The sequence below is a fragment of the Venturia canescens genome, chromosome 8 (genome assembly GCF_019457755.1).
Source record: "Venturia canescens isolate UGA chromosome 8, ASM1945775v1, whole genome shotgun sequence".
NCBI lineage: Eukaryota > Metazoa > Arthropoda > Insecta > Hymenoptera > Ichneumonidae > Venturia > Venturia canescens.
The window spans coordinates 8784126-8790667 of record NC_057428.1 but is presented as its reverse complement, the minus strand read 5'-3'; the positions used below and the strand labels follow the sequence as shown (position 1 = coordinate 8790667).

The 6542-nt window shown below is 36.5% G+C and overlaps 1 pseudogene; it reads left to right on the top strand.

Moving 5' to 3' along the window:
* Nucleotides 1-464: 464 nt before the first annotated feature.
* LOC122415223 (putative nuclease HARBI1) lies at nt 465-2147 on the top strand (annotated as a pseudogene).
* The last annotated feature ends 4395 nt before the right edge of the window (nt 2148-6542 follow it).

Below are 6542 nucleotides of genomic sequence, written 5' to 3'. Positions count from 1 at the left end.
ATGTTAAAAATTTCCCCAAAATTTCGGTAATTCTGTCAATATAATATTTAGTTAACAAATGTCATCTCCGTTCAATATTCGTTCTCCGATATAATTCAAACAATGATACTTCACAATTTAAAATATGAAAGTAAGGCGTGGCCTACGAAATTACGATAAACAGGTTCTCGGTGACAGAACACGAAATTACGATAATTCTTAACCTAGGACTCTGATCCGGATGTAAATTTTCAATTTAATGAATTCCTCTCGGCAATTCTATTAATTCCACAACGATAAGAAATTTACTATTGTTGAACAAACAAGTCAAAAAGGACGTTAGAATTCAATTCACTCGTGCGACGAAGCAACCATTCGATATCGTTCAATTCTTCGATATTTCACCGATTTTAATTTGCGCGCAAATAATACAAAACGAGACAAAATTATGAACGAGACAACGGCTCACCGCAATAGTTTCAGAAATGGTAACTCCGGCAATTACCTTCGGGATTACTATTCGACTTCGGGGCGTTGGCTTCTCGAAGGCAAAAGATGAGGCTCAAGAGAATGCGTCCTTCCTCGCTGTGGTCCGGATTTCGAGTAACGAGATCGATTCGAAATTTCTATAACGCGGTAGTATGGGACCTAACCCCCCACCCTTAGCCTCCTCGATTGATCGAGATGTTAACGGGTTCTTCGAGAATCTTCGCAAATAATTCGCCCTCATGATTTCAAATTGTCGACGTTCGAGAATATTCGTTGTTGACAATATCGACGTTGGATCTCGGTGCTGGTAGACGCACCGCGAGTTCGACGGTTCGGGGCGAGGGCTTTGAGTTAGCGTCCCACCGCTCGATGTTTTTAATCTCGTACTCGATGACCAACGAGATCTACGATGAAATGACGGACGATCTTCTATATTTGAACTGCCCAATTTCTCTGCTCTCGCTTCTTCCTTGATTTTTCGAAGCTCGTCGCTCGCTCATAAAATGTTTAAATGTGAAACAAAAAAAATATAAAAATAAAATTCATAATCTTGGTTTTTTTATCGCTTGAGACTTTTGAGAGGAGTATTCGTTTGAGAGGAATTCAGACAACGTCGAAAAACGCCTTCCCCTGAGCCATGTTTGAGGAATTATACACTTTTAAGTGACGAGCAGAATTGCCACGTCACAGTATATAGAGATATACAGAATGCCTGTTCGCTATTTTAGTCCTTCTAACTTTTGAGCCCCACCCGAATAATAGTGGATTTTGCATACTTCACAACTATTTAAGTGATGAAAACTCTTATCTATCATAGGAGTTAACAGCTCTACGATTTTTTGGTGCTGGTAGTTACCAAATCGATATTGGTCATGGCATATATAGTGATATGCCCTCTATAAGCAGATCGTTAAGGAAAGTCATCGACATATTTAATCGCCCTGAAATATTTCAAGAATACATCAAGTTTCGTAGAAACATTATCGAAGTCCGTGAAGCACGTAACAAGTTTTTCGAGAAATTTGACTTTCCTTATGCCACTGGGTGTATTGACTGCACCCATATAGCTATCGTTCCTCCTCCCGGAAATCATCCAATACATCCTGAGCATATCTATGTTAACAGAAAAGGATATCACTCTCTAAATGTTCAACTTATTTGTGACGATGATTTCAAGATTTTAAATATTAATTCACGATACCCCGGTAGTGTGCATGATTGTACAATTTCGAATGACAGTGAAATTCAGCGGTTAATGCGAAGACTCTACAACTACGGAGATGAAAGACTCTATTGATATCTACGGAGATGAAAACCCAGAAGATGGCTTAATAGAAGCAGCATTTAATGCTTCTTTTTTCAGAGCTCGATCGATCATTGAAAGGGTAAATGGGATTTTGAAAATGAGATTTCGCTGTTTGTTAAAACAGCGAGTTCTTCATTATGATCCCACCATTGCTGCAAAAATTACAAACACATGTGCCATTTTCCATAATATGGCAATAAGTGATGGATACCGTCTTCTGCCGATTTATGATGAAATCTGGCGAAACAACCTTGACTTTAGTTTTTTACAAAATAATGAATTCGATAAAGGCGGTATTCCAGCTCGAGTAAATTCTGAATTGGCTGCAGGACGAAATCTCCGCGACCGAATTTCCGCTCAATGGTTTTCTTAGAAATAAAATATTAAAACGAAATTTCCTGTGTTCTCTTTTTTTGTTGCTGAAAATTTAATAGTTTTCCAAAGGGGGTCCATACATTAAGAAGAATGCAGAAAAAACCTTGAAATATGGACTTAATTAAATACATTAAGAATTATTATCGATGTAATAATTTATTAACAAGTTATTAAACAATTTAATTTAACAAAGTTATTAAACAATATTAAACAAGTAATTGGCAATTTAAGTAATGTAACATTTTTTTAAATTTTTACACGAGAAATATCTTTATATAAATAAATTTATAACAAAAATTTTTTTATTCGAGTTTTGAAATCTACCACGGACAAGTGAGTCGATTACCCTTCTCTTGCAACGCTCTTCGTTTCATTCGATGTTCTCTCTGGATCTTCTGACTTAGCAAGTTGATTTTTGCCTTGTTTATTCAATCATCATCTTTCAATGATGTGTCGAAAAAATCAGCAATTGCTTTGAGCAAATAGTGCAAACGCTCTGTATGGTCTGGAAATTTTCGACGATACAAAAATTCAGCGATATATCCACTCATAAAGTGTTTTCTTCGTCGATACTTTGGAATCACGGACCGTGCATCACGCCATGTTCGCTCTATATTTTGTGTATAGGCGCCAGAATCAGGATCCACGAAATTGATTTGGTGGTTGACCGTCAAATGTATGAATCCTGAAAAGATTGTGGTTCCAGGTAAATTATAAAATAATTTTTTTTAAATTAAGTATATAACAGTAATTATATATACGATTATAAGTATATAATATAACCTTCAGTGTCAAGATAATTATATGCCTTCCAACAATCGGACATTATCGTTGTTCCAGGACATATTTTTCTTCTAATTACTTCTAATAATGTCCCTGCACTCCGGTCCGGCACTAGTTCCATAAAAACTTCCTTCGATTCACGCTCGATCCCACCAAACACCCATTCCCCGTCGATAATGCGGCCTTGATTATATTTTCGTTTACCGAACTTACTTACAACACTTTTACATACATCACTTTTCGGGTGACAAATTCGCGTTGTGAAGCCACGTTTTTGTTCGCAGCGATTGCTTAAAATTGCACCGTGTTTTGATAATTTTTTGTTTTTTAGTTCCTCGTGACGTCTTTGACAACGCCACAAAAGACTGCTTTCATAGAGAGTAGCAGGGTTAGCATACGTGGTACACAGTACATCACTTTGCAAAACACCGTGATTCTGTAAAAACGCAATACTTTCTGAACGGGTTTGAAATTTTATAATTGCTTGGGTAAGCGTCACTACACATCCGTCACAAGTCATTACTACGTTAATACTATTCAATTTTTTACATTTCTGTACTAAATATACTTACCTTTATATTTTTCCTCACATTCCTTAAACCGATGTTTACGTTTTTTCATACGTTCAATCGCTTTATTCCTGGGTTGTATATTTCATACCTGATCATACTTCGACATTCTCACTCGCGCGTGTGTGTGTGCGTATGCGTGTGTGTGTATAGCTTTTGGTTACCGTTCACAACTTGCTAACTTAAATATTTCTACTAATTGTAATTTATTTTTTTTAAGGGGTTAAAAGTCATGCGCCTCCTTAATGTTGCATGGGTTATCATCTACTAGTGTTAGAAAATGATAAAAAAAATTGGACCCTTTTTGAGGTGGAGCCGTGAATTGCTAACTTCAATATTGCTACTAATTGTAATTTTTTTTTAAGGGGTTAAAGTCATGCGCCTCCTTAATATTGCATGGCTTACCATCTACTAGTGTTAGGACACTAGTAGGAAAATTGGACCCTTTTTGAGGTGGAGCCGTGATTCGGCACAATTACCGGATTTCCTTTTGTTGTTCCGAAACATTTTCGGCTAGTTTTAGGCCAGCTTTTCTTCCTTTCCTTACACTCACTTTTTTCACTCATTTTCACTTTCAATTACAATTATTTTTAATTGATAGAATTTTTCATTGAAAGATGCGAGGACAACTTGAGTGCATTTATGAGAGCGCTTCTCATTACCAGCGTAAAATCGCTGAGCAGCGCTTGTTAGTAAACAGTGTTGCTTACTTAGTAACCAGTAAATAACGGTCGTTATTGAAAAATTCAAAATATATTGAAAGTAGATTATTAAACACAATCAAATAACACAATTTTATGATATTATATTTGTCTCTTTCGAATATTTGAATCAATTGAGTTCCTGATCGATATGAATTTTCTAAAATATTGACTGGTGCTTATCAGTTTATTGCTTAATAAATAGCAATGCATTTTGCTGTTAAAGAAAAAATGCAGGCGTTCGTAAATTTTGGGCGTTTGCAACGAATGATAATTTCGTAGCGTCGATTCGTTAACGAAAAAGTTCTGTATGGGAAACAGTTCCGTGAACGCAGCGCTCTTTTAGAAAAACATTCTTTCCATTCACGAATACCATTCTCAAACATCGAGAATAGCCCCCCAGGCGCCCCTTCTTGTTGGAAATGGGCCGCAGTGAATTCCTCCAGAGTCACATCCGCTCGAATACTAACCTACGAAGACGTCTCTGGAGGAATTCACAATAGCGATCCGTGGTAAGGGTGCTATTTTAATTATATGGACCGATCTGAAACTATATCATAAAAAAACGGAGATTCTTTGGCGAGAGAAAGGAATGTGGATTGATGCTGGATGAGAAGAGAAAAACTGTATTCATGAAAATCATAATGAACAACAATACAAATTATTTTAAAACTTTTAATTATTTAAAATGAAGTTATTTAAATGTTACGAATTCATATTCTTACCCATTTGTTCCCATAGATTCCTGCCCATAAATTTAAGTTAGGAAATTGACGCTGATGATTTGTTTGAGCGATCGCTTTTGGATTATTATCCGTATCAGTCCAAACATGCAAATTGTGGGTATTCCACGCTCTATCTCGACCAAAAGTTGATTCGTCGGAATATATTATTCTTTCTACGAATCCCGGTTTTGCCGCTTCTTTGTTGAGCAAGAAACAGCAGAACTCGATTCTCACAGGATAATCCTCCGGTCGCAACGATTGTATCCGTTGAAAATTATATGGAACGGGTACTTCTTGACTTTTTTAAACGTCCGTTGGATCGAACCATACGAAAACTCTCGAATCCTTATGATAACCCGAATGCTCGTCGTTGGATCGTCCCCAATTTCTCTCAAAACTCTATCCTCCATTGTTGGGGTTCGCGCCGTTCTCGGGACACGACATTCCTTCTTATTCGCCAACGCACTTCCGGTCCGCTCAAATCGATGGTACGCGCCTATGATAACTTTCGCGTCCGGACACCGGGCGTTCGGGACATTACCAAATTGAGCCCGGTATGCCTCCGCGGCACGTGCACCACAGTACTCACATTCAATGTATTTTTTTATCATTTGCGCGTATTCGCGCCCCTCGTAATGTGCCATCCAATGCACTTCAACAATAACAATAATCGAACATATAGTAATAACAGGATAGTACAAAAAATACATAACAATCCGAAATTCAAATGTAAGGATGAATAAATGAAATAAGCGAACACTATTGAAAATGATACTTGATGAGAAAGAAAACACAAAGTGCAATAAAATGATAGAGCAAAAATACGTAAAATATCGAAATTCAAACTGAACACACCAAAACGAAAAAAATTTGTAAGGAATAAATAAAATGAAGGAATACAATTGAATACGATACTTATTGAGCAAAAAACTATTTAAGGAAAAATATACGTAATAAACGCAAACAATAAACAGTATTATTAAAAAATTTATTTGTATTTATCACAGTACTATTGAATTGTAACACGCGACACTGATACGAAGCTAGAGGTTAACAGGATTCTGGTAAAGATCGATCGACATGTTCATTTGTTGAATTTACGACGAAAAAAAAACAGTGGAATTCTGAGAAACTATGACTGCGTTTACACGGCCCTCTTATTCCGGTTTTGTATCTACAGACGGTTATATTTATATGTATCGACAGATATGCATTTTGTATATCTATATTGATATAACTAAACCGGAATAAGAGAGCCGTGTAAACATAGTCCATGAAACAAAGTCTTAGTATTCTCGGTTACCAAGATGTATTGTAAGGTAACGACTAAAAAATAATTGAATAGTACTGTTTGTCATGTGTATTATCGAATAATAATAGTTTTATACGCGTTTTTATTAACGCAAATGTTTTTCTATAAAACGCACTTTTCCTCGGATAGTTTTTGGTTTTTTTCCCCATCATGTTTTGTATTCAATCGTATTCACTTAATTTATTTATCTGTCCTTGAATACATTGACAACCCTGTCGTCTGCTGGCCTGAGGCTCTCGCCGAGATATTTTATTACTTTCTCTGAATAAAACGATTCGCCGTGGTGGGGGTAAAATTGGCATG